Source organism: Rattus norvegicus, chromosome 8 (genome assembly GCF_036323735.1).
Source record: "Rattus norvegicus strain BN/NHsdMcwi chromosome 8, GRCr8, whole genome shotgun sequence".
Classification (NCBI taxonomy): domain Eukaryota; kingdom Metazoa; phylum Chordata; class Mammalia; order Rodentia; family Muridae; genus Rattus; species Rattus norvegicus.
This window is the reverse complement of record NC_086026.1, coordinates 126,964,004-126,980,858: the sequence shown is the minus strand read 5'-3', so window position 1 is coordinate 126,980,858 and position 16,855 is coordinate 126,964,004. Positions and strand designations below refer to the sequence as shown.

Genomic DNA, 16,855 nt, shown 5'->3' with positions numbered 1-16,855 from the left:
TGTGTGAGGCAGTGTGCAGTGTGTGAGGCAGTGTGCAGTGTGTGAGGCAGTGTGCGGTGTGTGAGGCAGTGTGCAGTGTGTGAGGCAGTGTGTGAGGCAGTGTGCGGTGTGTGAGGCAGTGTGTGGTGTGTGAGGCAGTGTGTGGTGTGTGAGGCAGTGTGCGGTGTGTGAGGCAGTGTGCGGTGTGTGAGGCAGTGTGCAGTATGTGAGGCAGTGTGTGGTGTGTGAGGCAGTAGATTTGGGTCCCTTTCTGAGCCTCTGTGCTTGGATAGATAAACAGGGACAGGCCCTTCCTGTGCCTACTGTTGTCTGTTCATCGGAGCAGAGCGCTTCCTGATTATCCACATCCATTTGTAAGAATCTTTAAAAATACCGGGAGAAGATTCTCCTTAACATAGCTGTGGGTCACATGCCTACCTACAGGCTGGTCATGGTGGCTGGGGGACATAGTGTTTACAGGACCGGCTATCTCCGTAAGAGCTATCTGGTCAGCATTCGGAGAGGAGCATGTGAAGGGATCTGTTCCTGCAAGGTGAGAGAGGACTTGGGCACATGAAAGACTACAAGTTTCCATGGGGGCTTTTGAGATTTCTGAGGCGAGTGCTTCCTGTTTGCATGGCAAAGCCCTTCTGTGGCTGCTGCGGAAGGTGGGCCAGGCTAATTGCCAGTTTGTGTCTGAAGTAGGAAGGTTGGACTTCTTTCATCTTGAACTTTTACTTCTCATGTGTGCCGCCCTGATAAATCTACTTATCGCTTTCTCTGGATGGGTCCTGTAGCCTCCATGGTCTCTTGTGTTTCTATTGGAAAGCTCATTCACGCATTTATGTGCATGTCTTGATTACAGACAATTTTATTTTATTTTATTATACCTCTTCTCTACCTTTGGCTTACTTCAAACCCATTGACTCTACCACCAGGTTGCATAAAACAAAACAAAACCACGTTGAATGTCAGGAATCAAAAGCCAGTGCGGAGGAAACCAAGAGGGTACAGCTCCTTGCGTGATTGGAGAGGCCTGTTTAAGGAGTGGGGTGTGTGGTTGGTAGGGGCAGTGATCGTGCAGACCAACCTGACCATTCAGTTCCAGAGCAGGAAAAGGCTCAACTGGGAGAGTGAGAGGCGGGGAGATGGCTCGGCCCAAGAGGTTTGTGCCTTGCAGTCATGGAGACCTGAGTTCAACTTCCAGAAGTCGCCTGATAAATACATAAGTAATGTACAAAGTCTGGCATGGTAGCACATGGATGTTATTCAGAGCTAGGGCCGGGAGACAGGCAGAGAGGTCCCTGGGGCTTGCTTGGTGAATTCAAGGCCAGTGAGAAACCCTGTCTAAAATAAAATAAAATAAAATAAAATAAAATAAAATAAAATAAAATAAAATAAAATAAGTGAATGACACCCAAAGAATGACAGAGATTATTCTCTGGCTTCAAACACACACACACACACACACACACACACACACACACACACACACATCCCTACACACATACACACACACACATACACACACATCCCTACACACACACATCCCTACACACACACACATCCCTACACACACACACACATCCCTACACACACACACACATCCCTACACACACACACACATCCCTACACACACACACATCCCTACACACACACATCCCTACACACACACATCCCTACATACACACACATCCCTACACACACACACATTCCTACACACACACACACATCCCTACACACACACACACATCCCTACACACACACACATTCCTACACACACACACATCCCTACACACACACACATCCCTACACACACACACATCCCTACACACACACATCCCTACACACACACACACATCCCTACACACACACACACATCCCTACACACACACATCCCTACACACACACACATCCCTACACACACACACACATCCCTACACACACACACATCCCTACACACACACATCCCTACACACACACACATCCCTACACACACACATCCCTACACACACACACACACATCCCTACACACACACACATCCCTACACACACACACACATCCCTATACACACACACATCCCTACACACACACACATCCCTACACACACACACACACATCCCTACACACACACACATTCCTACACACACACACATTCCTACACACACACACATCCCTACACACACACATCCCTACACACACACATCCCTACACATACACACATCCCTACACACACACACATCCCTACACACACACACATCCCTACACACACACATTCCTACACACACACACATCCCTACACACACACATCCCTACACACACACACATCCCTACACACACACATCCCTACACACACACACACATTCCTACCCACACACACACATCCCTACCTACACACACATCCCTACACATACACACATCCCTACACACACACACACATCCCTACACACACACACACACATCCCTACACACACACACACACATCCCTACACACACACATCCCTACACACACACACATCCCTACACACACACACACATCCCTACACACACACATCCCTACACACACACACACATTCCTACACACACACACATCCCTACACACACACACTCCTACACACACACACATCCCTACACACACACATCCCTACACACACACACACATTCCTACACACACACACATCCCTACACACACACACTCCTACACACACACACACACACACACACATCCCTACACACACACATCCCTACACACACACATCCCTACACACACACACACATTCCTACACACACACACATCCCTACACACACACACTCCTACACACACACATTCCTACACACACACACATCCCTACACACACACATCCCCACACACACACACACTCCTACACACACACACACACACACACACACACACACCCCTAAGAGAAAATCCAAATAAGAATGTTGCTTCACTGTGTGCAGGCAAATGCTGAAGAGTCTGCAAAGGGAAATGAATCCGGTGCTTCCCCGAGGGTAGGAAGGGGTATTCTGAGTGGGAGAGTGTTTGCCTAGGGAGTACAAGGCCCGGGTTTGATTCCCAGCACCCAGGGGAGCGTAGGAAGTATGGGAAAAACAATAGAGCCCAGGGTGCTGATAACGTATAAGAACTCTTTGTAAACTGTATGGTTCAATTACCCAGGTAACTGAAACCCGGAACAAACAAGCATGCCATCCTCAGCCAGGACTCCGGATTCCAGCTGCCCTTGCGGAGGAGCTCCGGGTCTCCCTCTGCTTTTCTTCTGCGTCTGGTCTCCTATCATCCCCCCACCCCTCCTACCGATCGCTAGGAAGCACCTAGGAAATGAGAGATTTAAGATCTGATATCTGTAAAAGTGTCCTTCATCTACGCTGACCTGTATCTGTTTCTCTTGGCCCGGAATCCTAAACTGGAAATCACGCTCGTTCAGAATTGATCCAGTGATGCCTACCCACCCCCACACCCCCACTCCCACCCCCGTATCCCCGTACCCCGCATCCCTGTATCCCCGCACCCCGACATTTTATGCAGAACTCGGGAGCTTTTCCGAATGAGCCTTGGCTGTGTTGACTCTTACTTTTCATTTTGGAAGCCTTGGGATTTCCTCCCTCTGGTTCTAGTGCTCAGAAACAAGGCAGATGGCGCTTAGTGGGACTTGGTTTTCTTTGTCCTTGATAGTGACCTCAATATTTAAATGAAAAGACTTAAAATGCTGTTTCTCTTTCTGTCTATATTTTATTGAGAGCTTAGTCTTCTGATTTTTTTTTTTTTCTAGCAGAACTGAAGACTTAGATCCAGGGCCTCAGGCATGCTGGGCAAACTCTACCACAGAGCTGTATCCCCCCAACCCTGTGGGGACCCAGGCATCTCTGATTTTCAAGGATCTTCTTCATGTTCCTGCTCGCCCTTCCCAGGTGCTGGGATTCCAAGTGAGCTCCATCAGGCCTGCTTTTCCTCGTTCCGTTCCGGCATATCTCTCTCTCTCTCTCTCTCTCTCTCTCTCTCTCTCTCTCTCGCCCCCCCCCCCGGGTTCTAGCCTCCCAGTTCCCACTACATTCATAAATGGAGAACTTCTCTCACAGGCATAATGCCATTTAGCGCCTCTCTTCAGTCCAAAGAACTGCTTTTAGTAACCTCTGTAGGTCAGCAACGCTAAACGAACGCTTAGTGGTGAGTGATGTGTGAGTGTGTGAGTGTGTGTGTTAATTATAGAAGTCATAAACACAGCACAGGAGAGCTGGAGGGGTGGAAATAATGTAAATACAGTATTCATGTATGAAATACTAAAATAAAATTTAATTAAAAAAAAGTAAAATGAAAAGGTCTATCAGTGAGGTGCCTCCTCTTTCGTCCCCTTTGTTGCAATGTGGCATTTGCAACAGAGACAGGTCACCGGACAGAGGAAGACCAGGAACCTTGCTTAGTTATCCGGACTGACTTGGTTCTGATGACGGTCTTCTACAAGAACTCAGGAAACGTCCTAGAGGCTGGGGGCCCTCGTGTGGCAGGCCCAGAAGGGAGGCCTTTCAGGCTCTTTCCTATCTTATTTCCTCCAACTCTGTCTGTCCCCAACAGTGCACCGCAAACCAGAATCCCGATCCCCCAAGGCTAGTCATAAAAGCCAGAACTGCTCTCTACCTGAAAGGAGCCTGAAAACCTAGACCCAGTTCTCTCCCTTTGCCCATAAAGTTCCACTCCCCAGGAGCCTCCCATGCCTGCGAGCGAGGGAAGATTGCTTCACTGGAAAGCCAGGAGGAATCTGGAAAGACGGGCCTGGCAGGCTTTTCCCCAGGAACCTGTACCTGGAGAGAGTGAACCATAAGCCTTTGGGTTCTGTCACGTTCTACCCACCGGTCCACTCCAGGGTGCGGAAGCGGACCTACAGGAATGGACAGTTTTCCTTGAGTCCTCAACTCCGAAGGCTCTTGAACTTTTGTTCATCAGAGGTACTATGATTTTCTCTGACTGGCCTGTCCTTCCCTGTAGGAGTGTCCTTGGGACCCTCGTGGTGGGTGAGGTCACCGTACACTAACTGCTCAGTGCTAGGAAAGCGCTGAGCCATCTCCTAAGAAAAGCCTGAGCCCCCTCTGTTGCCTGGGTGTCACTCATGGACCTCCTGCGTACGCCCTGTCACAGCAGAAGTCTGTGAGAGCAGTTTGAAGAGCTGATACCCTCTCCTTCCACCTCAGTTTACCCCCCCCCCCAGTTGCTTCCATACACTTTAAATGTCTCTTTTTTTCTTCCTCTAAGTTGGTCCTTGCTACCTTGTCTTATTCCCCCCCCCCCCCCCCTGAGAATAGTAGGTGAATGGGGCTGGAGAGAGCTCAGTTATGAAGCACTTGCCTTGTGAACCCTAGCGCCAGAGGATGGCTCCCTGGAACTCTTTTAGTAAAAAGACACACACACACACACACACACACACACACACACACACACACACAAGGAAGGTCTCAAGAAATGGCTTGGTGGGTACGAACACTCGACTCACGTGTTTGGGTTTGATCTTGGAAACCCGTAGTGGAAATAAGAAACTAACACCTGAAAGTTGTCCTCTGACCTCCACACGTTAACACGTGTGAGCCCATATTCATACCAACCTCTAACACACCACCAGCATGGATTGGGAGGCAGAAAGAGGCCGACCCTTGCGGCTCTCCCACCAGCCGGCCTAGATGAACTGAAAGGCTCCAAGACAGTGAGAAACCCTGTCTCACAAAACAAGGTGGTCTGCTCCTGAGGAATGACGACTGACTTGACTTTCTGGCACACCCACATACACTGCCCCCTGTCCCCCCAACACACACACTCAAAAGTTGGGAAGACATGTCTCTCCAACAGCGCCTGATAAATGAGAGGAAAGTTGTTAGCAGTGATCCAGGTCGCAGACTCTGTCTCCCAGGATCCTTTCCTAGAGGCCCAGGGAGAGGGCTCGCACCCTGCCCTCCTCCAGATCACTGTTATGTTCACAAAAGTGAAAGTAACTTTCAACCCAGTGAGATGAAAACATCTGGTTGAAGACAGCCCAGTAACTAAATTCTCACCTCAACAACTATTGCAAGCTAAGCCAGAGAGAAGCTCCCTCAACCCACCCGGCCTGCCGGCAGCAAGGTTAGAACAGCAGCAACTCTCTACACAAGCCAGGGAAGGTGTGAGACTGTGTGAGGCCTTAGACCCTAGGAATATCTGCTTGACACCCCTCTTCTGCCTCCCTGCACCCCACTTTCTTCTATTTTTGTAACCTACAGAGGAACAGGAAGAGGTCTTTTTGACTTTGTGTTTTTAAGCACTATGGTTCTGCCCGTGTTCTAGAAGCGTATGATGCTGAACTTACCACAGAGAAGGGATGTAACCTCGGGCAAGGGTTACAGAGGCTCCCAGAACGGCGAGGGGGTGAGAGGAGCTTCTGCTCAATTCATAGGACACACACACACCCAAGCTTTAAAATGACCCCAAGATCCTTTAACCAATGAAAGAGACAGCAGCCACGTTCAAGTCTGCAAGGGTGCCCAGTTCCAGCCTGTTCACTGCAGCTGCGTCTGTGGCGCCGCTCTCCCGGGTGGGGAGCTGGCTTTTCCTGGCAGAGACCAGGAAAATGCATGGGGACACATGGATCAGGCAGGGCCAAAAATGCTGAATCTGGTGGCTGTGGATAAGTCCACTGCTCAGTGGTTTGAAAACGGACCCAGGTTCAAATGGGTCTCTCCATGCTGGTAGGAAGTGGAAAAACTGTGTACAGGTTCCAGTGTCGGCTTCAGAGTTACTGATTTTCTCTGCTTTCTCCTTTCTAGTAACGGCTTCTGCCTGCTTTCTCTATTTCTTATTCTCATACTTGGCTTTCCAGTTCATTTTGTCTTTTATTTGAAAAAAATTTATTCATTAATTTGGAGTGGGGGCATGCATAAGCTGTGTGTGTGTGTGTGTGTATGTATGTGTGTGTATGTATGTGTATATGTGTGTGTATGTATGTGTGTGTATGTGTGTGTGTACGTATGTGTGTATGTGTGTGTATGTGTGTGTATGTGTGTGTGTATGTATGTGTGTGTATATGTGTGTGTGTGTGTATGTGTGTGTGTGTGTGTGTGTGTGTGTGTGAGAGAGAGAGAGAGAGGAGAGAGAAGAGCAGAGGACAACCTGCTGGAGGGATCCTTCCACCTTGAGGATCCCAGGGAGCAAACTCAAGTCAACAGACTTGGCAGCCGGCTGGTACCTTTATCAGATGAGCCTGATCAGGACATCAGCCCTGAGTGTCTGTTTTCTTTCACCGATTAGTTTTACCCTGGGTATACTATATTTCGAGGAGAAAAGCATAGAGTTTGAATATCTGATACACATAACATTTTAATGTAAATATGTCTCACATACTCTCCCACATTGTGCTAGTGTACACTTAAGGAAAATGTCTTTTTTTCCCCCTGAGATTCCAGGGTGCAGGTTCATGCAAATATATGGAATCAAGATGTGACTGAGGGTCTTTATTTTGTCATGTGAGGCTTGTTGGTTCTCTATCTTCCCCTCTCTCTGTCTCTCTCCAAGTCTCTGTGTCTCTGTCTCTCTCCAAGTCTCTGTATCTCTGTGTCTCTGTGTCTATGTCTGTCTCTGTCTTTCTCTGTCTCTCTCTGTCTCTCTCCAAGTCTCTGTGTCTCTGTCTCTGTCTCTGTCTCTCTCTCTCTCTCTCTCTCTCTCTCTGTCTCTGTCTCTGTCTTTCTCATTTTTTGGACATGTCTCCATCAGTGAACCTTTCTTTAAGCTGAGGGAAGGTTTAGAGATGTAGCCAGAAGGGTTAGTTTTCATTTTGACCCAGCACAAGGGGTTCATACTGAACGCAGGAGCGGCCACTGACTAACAACAGGGTGAGCGACAATTGTTTTGCCTGCTTTGAAATCTGTTCCTTCTCCCAGCCAGTAGCCAGCAAGCTGGAATAGCCTAGGCTCACTCACCTAGACATACGTGGTGAGGTGGAAAGCCAGTACTTAAGCGCGTGAACTGTGTCTTTAGAGAGAGCTAAGAGACTGCTCTTCTCAGCTGAGGGGACCTCAGAGAGCAAGTATTTTGTGAATGAATGCTAGTAGATAAATGAGGGATCGAGGGGTTCTAGAACAGAGCTTTGAGACCGTGACTTGCTCCATGTCCTATTTCCTCTGGAGAGCACACGTACTGGCAAGCGTAGTTGTGACACAAGCAAAGCAGTGTAAAATGAAAACTAACACATGTACAGAAACTGGGTGCCCACAATGCTTCATCGATTTTCCCCCTTTGAAAACTTTTTTTTTTTTAAGTTTACAGACTGCCAGGGCAGTGGTGGCACATGCCTTTAATCCCAGCACCTGGGCGGCAGAGGTAGGAGAATCTTAGTAAGTTCAAGGCCAGCCTGGTCTCTTAAAGTCCAAGATACCCAGGACTACACAGAACAACCCTGTCTCAAAAACTCAAAAAACAAACAAAAAGTTTAGAAACTTTTTTATCCCGAACCCAGATAGCCAGCTGCTCCTTGCTTGAGCAACCGAGCCCTTAACATCACTGCGTTACACAGACAGACAGGACTTCCCCATCTTTGACATCCTCGTGTCTCTGAAATCAGACGCCTTTTGAAATCCATGGCATTTCGTGTCAGCTTTCCTCCAGAGTGACACAGAAGATCTAGAAGGTTTCAAAATGAACAGTTTATGTCAGACAAACCTGAGCCATGTTAATGTTTTTCTAATCTTTTTACTAATATGTTTGGTTAGCGTGCCTATAGAATGTGTTTCAGTGGACACAGTTTATACATATTTTTCATCATACTTCATTTTTACTCCACCCCCTCTCTTTGGACCTCTTCTCTCCTGGCAGTCTCCTTCTACGTGTGTGTGTGTGTGTGTGTGTGTGTGTGTGTTATGTAATGTGGGTGGTGTGTATGTATGTTTGTATCTGTGGTGATGTGTGTTGTGTGTGATGTGTGTATATGTGTATGATGTGTGATGTGTTTGTGTGTGTTATGTAATGTGGGTGGTGTGTATGTATGTTTGTATCTGTGGTGATGTGGTGTGTGTGTGTGAGATGTGTGAATGTGTGATATATGTGTGATGTGTATATGTATATGTGTGCATGTGGTGTGTGATATGTGTGGGGTATGTGTGATGTGTGATATGTGTGTGTGTATATAAGTGTGTGATACACTTATAATCCCAGTATTAAGGAGTCTGAGTCAGGATGATCAGGTGGAATGCTGGTGTATTAGCTTGCTTCCTATTACTGTGATAAAACACCTCCACCAGGGCTGGAGAGATGGCTCAGCGGTTAAGAGCACCCAACTACTCTTCCAGAGGTCCTGAGTTCAATTCCCAGCAACCACATGGTGGCTCACAACCATCTGTAAAGAGATCCGATGCCCTCTTCTGGTGTGTCTGAAGACAGCTACAGTGTACTTATATGTAATAAATGAATAAATCTTAAAAAAAAAAAAAACAAAACACCTCCACCAATACTGAGTTTAGGAAGGAAAGGGTTAACTCAGCTTACCCATTTCACAGGTGTCACTGAGGGAAGCCAAGGCAGGGATTCCAGCAGGGCAGGAAGCTGGAGGCAAGAGTCAGAGCAGAGAGCAGACCACAGAAGAGCAGACCACAGAGGAACACTGCTTGCACACTTGCTCTGAGAGTTTTCGAAGCCTGGTTTATTATACAACCTAGGACCACCTGCCTCTGGGAGACACCACCCCGGTGACTGAGTCCTCAACTGTCAATCATTAATCAAGAAAATGCCCTATAGATGTGCACTCAGGACAATCTTAGAAGGGATCTGGCAATCAAGGGTCTCTCCTCCAGGGTGACTCTAATTTGTTTCAGGTTGACAAAAGAGTAACTAGGCCAGCCAGCAACACAGGGAGACATCATTTCAAAAAAAACCAGACAAGCAAACAGAGCTTGTGATCACATTCTACCACACGCTTAAGGCAGGGTCAGATGGTCTTTCCCCTAATGACGGACGTTTAGGCTGCTTCTAGTTTATTCTGCCCCATGGGTTAAAAATGGGATTTTTCAAAGCTGGGGAACGTAGAATTGATTTGTAACTGCCCTCAGATACTTGGGAAGCTGAGGGAGGAGAATCAGGCACTCAACGTCATCTCATAGAACAAAACAAAACAAAAAGAATTTCAGGCTGGGCAGGATCCACCAGCACTCGAGAGACCCCAGGAGGGTCCTGACTTCCGGGTCATCCAGACCACACGCTCACACACTCACACCTTATCTCCAAATGTAAAATAAAATGTTCCAGGATGAAAGTCTCCATATTTTAAATCTTTACTTGAATTATTGTTGCTCTAAGCTTTCTAACTGAAGTCTGTTATGTGTCAAAGTTGGGTTTTCGGCTCCCTAGAGGGAAAGCCCTTCCTATTTGACTGACACCCACTCCTTTACCAGAGATCATAAAAACACCAAAAGTTACTCTGTATAAATGTCACCTTAGAGACTTTTCTGAGGCAGATTGTGAGGCACCAGTCAACCAACCAGCTTGACTTCTTAAGCCCTTGATGTATTTTCAAAGACTCTCTGTGCTTGAAATGCCACCCAAGCCCTCAAAGTTTCACCTATCAGTCACCTGGGGTCGGAGGGATGACATTAATGTGGACTTGAAGAAATGGCCTGTAACGTGTGCCAACAGACTAAGAGGGACACCCCCATCTTTGTCAACAGTGCCACAGAGGAATTTGTTATAAGTAAATTAAATATGTCCACGAAATGAAGTAACAAGGTATTAACTGCAGGTAAGTTGACATCAGATGTAGACACAGATGTAGCAGATAGATCAGTAGATAAAGAGTCTAGGATGCTGGCTCAGATCTATAAACTCAGCACTTGGCAGGCTGGAAAAAGAAGATCAGGAGTTCAAGGTTAGCCTCGACTTCTAGTGAGTTTGAGTTTAAGGCCAGTCTTGGGGCTGGGGAGATGGCTCAGAGGTTAAGCATGCTGACTATTTTGCCGGAGGACTCAAGTTCAATTCCCAGCACCTACACCATCTGTAATTCCAGTTCCAGGGGATCTGATACCCTCTTGTGGCCTTCACAGGCATGAATGTGGTGCACAGACCGACAAATACACAGGGAAAATACTCATTCGCATAAAATAAACAAGGAAATAAATTTTTTTTTTTAAAAAAGAGCCTAACCTGGTTGACAACAAGACTGTCTCAAGAACAAACAAAAACAAGCAAACAAACATCTAACACAAAAAGGGATGGAAATGAGAACCACTCAAAGCTATGGTAAGATAAGAATTTATAAATCCCGGGTGGATTTCTATTTATGGTGTGTGTGTGTGTGTGTGTGTGTGTGTGTGTGTGTGTGTTTAGTTGAAGCAAATGGGGTAAAAGATGGTCTGAAAGGGTTTGGCTTCTTTATTTTTATGTTTGGTTGCATTTGCTATGGTTGCATGTGTGTGTGTGTGTGTGTGTGTGTGTTTAGTTGAAGCAAATGGGGTAAAAGATGTGTGTATGTGTATGTACCTACCTGTGCGTGTACACATGTGTGTATACCTCTGTGTGTGTGGTGTGTGTATGTGGTGTGTGTGTGTGGTGTGTGTGTGTGTATGCGGTGTGTGTGTGTGGTGTGAGTGTGTGTGTTGTGTGTGTGTGGTGTGAGTGTGTGTGTGGTGTGAGTGTGTGTGTGTGCGGTGTGTGTGTGTGAGTGTGTGTGTGTGGTGTGTGTGTGTATGTGTGTGTACCTACCTGTGTGTGTACACATGTGTGTATACCTCCGTGTGTGTGTGGTGTGTGTGTGGTGTGAGTGTGTGTGTGTGGTGTGTGTGTGGTGTAAGTGTGTGTGTGTGTGTGCGGTGTATGTGTGGTGTGTGTGTGTATGTGTGTGTACCTACCTGTGTGTGTACACATGTGTGTATACCTCTGTGTGTGTGGTGTGTATGTGTGGTGTGTGTGTGGTGTGTGTGTGGTGTGTGTGTGGTGTGTGTGTGGTGTGTGTGTGGTGTGTGTGTGGTGTGTGTGTGTCTGTGTGTGTGTCTGTGTGTGTGTCTGTGTGTGTCTGTGTGTGTGTCTGTGTGTATGTATGTGTCTGTGTGTGTGTGTGGTGTGTGTACCTGTGTGTGTACAGATGTGTGTATACCTCTGTGTGTGTGTGTGATGTGTGTGTGTGGTGTGTGTGTGTGTACCTGTGTGTGTTCAGATGTGTGTATACCTCTGTGTGTGTGTGATGTGTGTGGTGTGTGTGTGTGTGTGTGTGTGTGTGTGTGTGTACATGCTGGGGAGGCATAAATGCCTCAGGGTAAGTACGGAGGTCAGAGCACAGCCTAGTGGACTCTGCTCTCCTGAACTGAGGTCGTCAAGCTGACTCAGTAAGCACCAGTATCTGCTGAGTCATCTCTCGGGCCCAGAAGGACTTCTTCAAAAAAGTATATTTGTGGAAAATATCTGAACAGGAGCAATCAAGTCCATGGCAGTCAAATGTGCATCTTATAGATACTTAATTTTCTTCCTTTTGTCTGATATCTTTCTAAGTATTTGCTTGGTTTAGGACCCCAGGACGGGTATTTTACATACCAGAGCAGACCTGGCCTCCAAGTTCTCCCAGCATCCCTCAGTCCCTTCCCAGCATACCCTGACCCCAAATCTTAACTTTCCAATCCAGGGGCTGGGTTGCCCTTCCCCCAGAGGCTCCTCCCTATATAATCCAGACATTTTTGGGTCTCTTTCTTCTTCTCCTTCTCTTCTCCCTTTCCAAGCCTGCCCTTTCTCTCTCTCTCTCTCTCCCGATACCCTTGGCGACATGCCTGACCTTAATCCTTTAGGCCCGTGAACTACCAGAGAGCAGCTTCCCAATAAACCTGCTTTTGATCAAATCTAATCTGGTTTGGATTGGTTTATTTCATCAACCACGGAGAAGCAACCTATCAGTTTTATGTTATAGGCTTATATTACTATCTTTGTAACAAAACGCACATCAGCATATTCCTTCCTTTCTTGCCCTCCCTTTGGTAGTTTTGCTATCCCTTTCTTGAGTCTTCAGTGAACAGGGGGATTCACTTGATTAAGGCTTGAACCTCCCTCCGGCTTACTGTGATTTCTATCAGCTAGCAAACGTGGGAGCTGTGACAGGCAAACAGAGCTCGCTGCAAGCTGAGGGCTCTGTAGGGGCTGGTGACACTCAACTCCACAGAACTTCTCTCAAAAGAAAAATCAGCTTCTACAAGTCGACTGCTCATAGAGACCATTTGTTTACTAATTGTTTCCGTGACTGTGCCTAATCTCACCTCACAGGAAGTGCACCAGGACACAGGGCTTAAGACTCTCCAATTCGAAAGCATCAATTCTAAGGTCCAGAAACTCCTAGAGCTTTAGTCAAGGAAGGAAACTTAGGCAGGGAAAAAAAAAAAAAAAAAAAAAAAAAAGGTTAAGGCCATGTGTGACAACCCACGTCTGTAATCCCAGAACTCCAGTGAAGTGTGAGTTCAAAGCCAGACTGTGCTACAAATGTGAGACCCTGTCTCAGAGTCTTGTCAACAGATGAATGGATAAAGAAAATACTCCCCTCCTCTGTGTGTGTGCGCGTGTGCCTGCCTGCTTGCCTGCCTGCTTGTCTGTCTGTCTGTCTGTCCCAGGACATGAAAACAGACTGGAATAAGGTAAACATAGGGAGGAGAAAGAAGGACGGGAAGACAGGGAGCAAAGACATCATTTATGAAGCCCAACACTATGAAGAAATAATGTGCCAATAAATTAAGAAAGCCAAACCTAAGAAATAACAAAATCCCCAATCCAACCTGGATGGGTTTAGAGGCACTCGGCTAATAACCAGGATACCGCGCCAGGTCTCGGCTCCTGGCTCTGTGACCTCTGGCAAAGGTCCCTCAGGCAACGGGACCTCTGGTGTGGAACTCAAACACTAGAAATGAGGCAGAGCCTCTGCCAGAGCTCGGGGGACGAGAAGGCAGTTTGGGTCAACGCTGGAGAGGAGGTTAGGGAAGAGAGGCCTGCCTGCTGCAGCGGCTCCCTCTGCATTCCAGACAAACAATAGCTCTGGAAGAGGTGTGAATGACACCCCACCCCCACCATTAACCTCAAAGAGGTGTTAATTTCACAGTCAAACTGAAGACCATTTAAATTCAGGCAGTGTCACAAAAACAACCATTTATTTGGAAGCAAAAGAACAATTTGTCTCTTTTCTTGTGCATGGCCTGCCCATTAATTTCTCCGGGAATAAAACGTCTTCAAACAGATTCTCCTTGATCCGACCCACTCAAGATCTTTCAACAAAAAGAAAAGCCACTTCCTCTCTCTTGGGGGGGCGGGGGGGGGGGGAGAGGACGGCCGGGCAAGAATGGAAGTCGACTCCTAGGAATGCCGGGTCTGGAACCAAAGCGAAGGCGCAACTCGAGGTGTTTCTCGTCAGCCCGAAAGGCCCCTTTGACACTTTGTGGACGGGACGACACTATTTCTCTCCTGTTGCCCACTCCATGATTTGGTTTGGGGTGGTTTCTTTATTTTGTGGTTTCAGCCTCGGGGGTGGTTGCCATTGGAGGGCTCTGCAGCGATGGCAGGGACGATAGGAATGTCCTATCTGTCTCTGGGCCTTTGGCAGCACCCCATCACATCTCCGCTCTAGCTGACCGGCACACATCCCCCTCCCAACCTCACCTATCACGACGCAAAAAGTCTCCAGAAGTCACAACTCACTGCAGGTGGGAGTCTAATCCCAGCAGTCACCTTGAAGTGCGATACCATCCTAGCCCTCAAAGGCACCCCAAAATCTTTCCTAGGGAGACCCCACACTTCATGATTACGCTTTCCCGGCCTTGGTGGTAGGCTACCACACCATCTACAAAAGGAAATTAAACAAACAAGAATGTCGGTCTTGAGGAAAATCGTGGCAGTAGAAAGAAATTGATTTTTCCACTCTGCTCCCTGTTGACGGTGTTTCTACTCCATGTCCTTGCATCTCCCCGGCGCAGGCCTCTGTTTTCATAGTCGCTAAGGGTCCAGTATAATAGTAACACTTCTATAAATTGTAACCTAGCCTATGACTCTGGCTGTCATGACATTTGGGTGTCACTAGAATGGACTTTATCAATATACCTCTCAAAGCTTTTCATAGTGAGCAGGGATATCCTTCAAAACGAATCCACCGAGGGTGTAGTTTGATTGGTACAATGCTTGCCCACCACGTGCAACCTTAGGTTTAATCTCCAGCACTGCATAGATCAAGTGTGGTTCCACATGCCTGGGGTCCTAAAACTGCTGTCACAGGGTCACTTAGAGCTCAGCCTGAGAGGTCCTTGAGACCCTGCACCTAACCATGAGACAAGGAAAAAAATAAGAATAAAATATTAATGAATGAAGTAATTTTTACTACAGGAGATCTTTGACTTCCTACTCTTACAACAAAACCATGTTTTTCTTGACTTTCCAAATTTATTCAAAATATATTCTTCTCTGGGCTGGAGAGATGGCTTAGAGGTTAAGGACACTGGCTGCTCTTTTAGAGTTCCTGAGTTCAATTCCAAGCAACCACATGGTGGCTCACAAACCCTCTTCTCTCTCTCTCTCTCTCTCTCTCTCTCTCTCTCTCTCTCTCTCTCTCTCTCTCTCACACACACACACACACACACACACACACACACACACACACACACACATATCTCACTGCCTGTACTGCCTGTACGTACCCCCACCGCTGGAGTACAGACCTGTGTTCGGTTACTTGGATAGCTGTAGAGGTCTCTGATCTCATCTCCATGTTTCTGCTTTCACCTGTCAGTCTGTTATAAATGTAACAACTGGGAAATCCCTGAAAACACAAAACAGGTCCGAGGATTCTACCCACACCTCTCCCCCCACCCCCGCACCCCCAACAGCTCCCAGTCCTTCCCCAGAATCCTTTGGTGTCTTAGGCCGGTCTATGTGAATTCTTCCCCTGGCTTGCTCAGTTCCCTCTTCATTGTGCTGGTCATATCACTGAATGCACCAGGTATTCCGATTCGGAAACACTTAGCCTCGTATTCTGAGCCCTCCTAGTCTCATGTTCTGAGTGCTCGGTCCCCGTAAGCAGCACTATTTTAAAGACCGAGGATCCTTTAAGAAGCAGGATGGTGGAAGGAGAGCTCTAAGAACCGGGCCTCCTCGGAGAGTCTCTGCCGTCTGCTCTGCCTCTGTGGTATGACCATTACGCTCCTACCTCTGCAGATCAAACTTCTTCACTTCACTTTCCTTGCCCCGGTGAACTGGGATACTCTGAAACCACAAGTGAAGCTGACCTCTTAAGATGTTACTGTCCGGGCATTTTATCTGAGAGATCTCGGAGTAACTCTACTCCAAGCACACTCTCATCTCAGAGCCTTCATGCTGCAGTCCCCCCAGAGAGGCGTTCTCCTCTCTGAAGATCCCACCTGCTTCTTTCAAATCTTCATTCCAACGTCTTCTTCCCAATGGAAGTTCCTCCGACTGGGCTACATTGTGACTCTCCTGTGTATATTGTTACTTAATTTCCCCTTACTGCCTCTATCACCAGCTACACTTGAATGCAGGGCTCCCCGTCCACATTGCTTGCTACTAAGTCTCTAGAAACTAGAACCCGCACAGGGTTGTGTCCAGGTATTGATTAGTTGTTAACAAAAAAAGAATGAACCTAAAAGAAGAATCGGCATTTGAATCCGAGTTGCCAGCCTCTAACCCTATTCTTTAAAGGAGCCTCTATTAGGCTGTGCATTAGAACCCCCTGGGAGATGGGCCATTCTGGTCAAAATGAAGGTCCTTGGAGTTCATGCTGGACTGAAATATATCATGATGCATAGCATATTTGGAAGATGGTATCAAGAATTCCCCTGACTCCACCTTAGACAAAGAAGAACTGGCAGCCAAAGATAGCTGGGAAAGAG

The 16,855-nt window shown here is 47.3% G+C and overlaps 1 long non-coding RNA gene across 2 annotated transcripts; it reads right to left on the bottom strand.

Annotated features, from left to right (window-relative positions):
• Positions 1-8,441: 8,441 nt before the first annotated feature.
• Positions 8,442-16,409, bottom strand: LOC102548091 (uncharacterized). 2 transcript variants are annotated; one of them, XR_356683.5, is made up of 5 exons: positions 16,235-16,409; positions 15,668-15,768; positions 15,057-15,270; positions 13,235-13,335; positions 8,442-8,633 (listed from the first exon to the last, which is right to left on the bottom strand). It is a non-coding gene; the product is annotated as an uncharacterized LOC102548091 (long non-coding RNA). The 2 variants fall into 2 exon arrangements; XR_356682.5 differs by lacking the exon at positions 13,235-13,335 and having other exon boundaries at positions 16,235-16,404.
• Between the last annotated feature and the right edge of the window lie 446 nt (positions 16,410-16,855).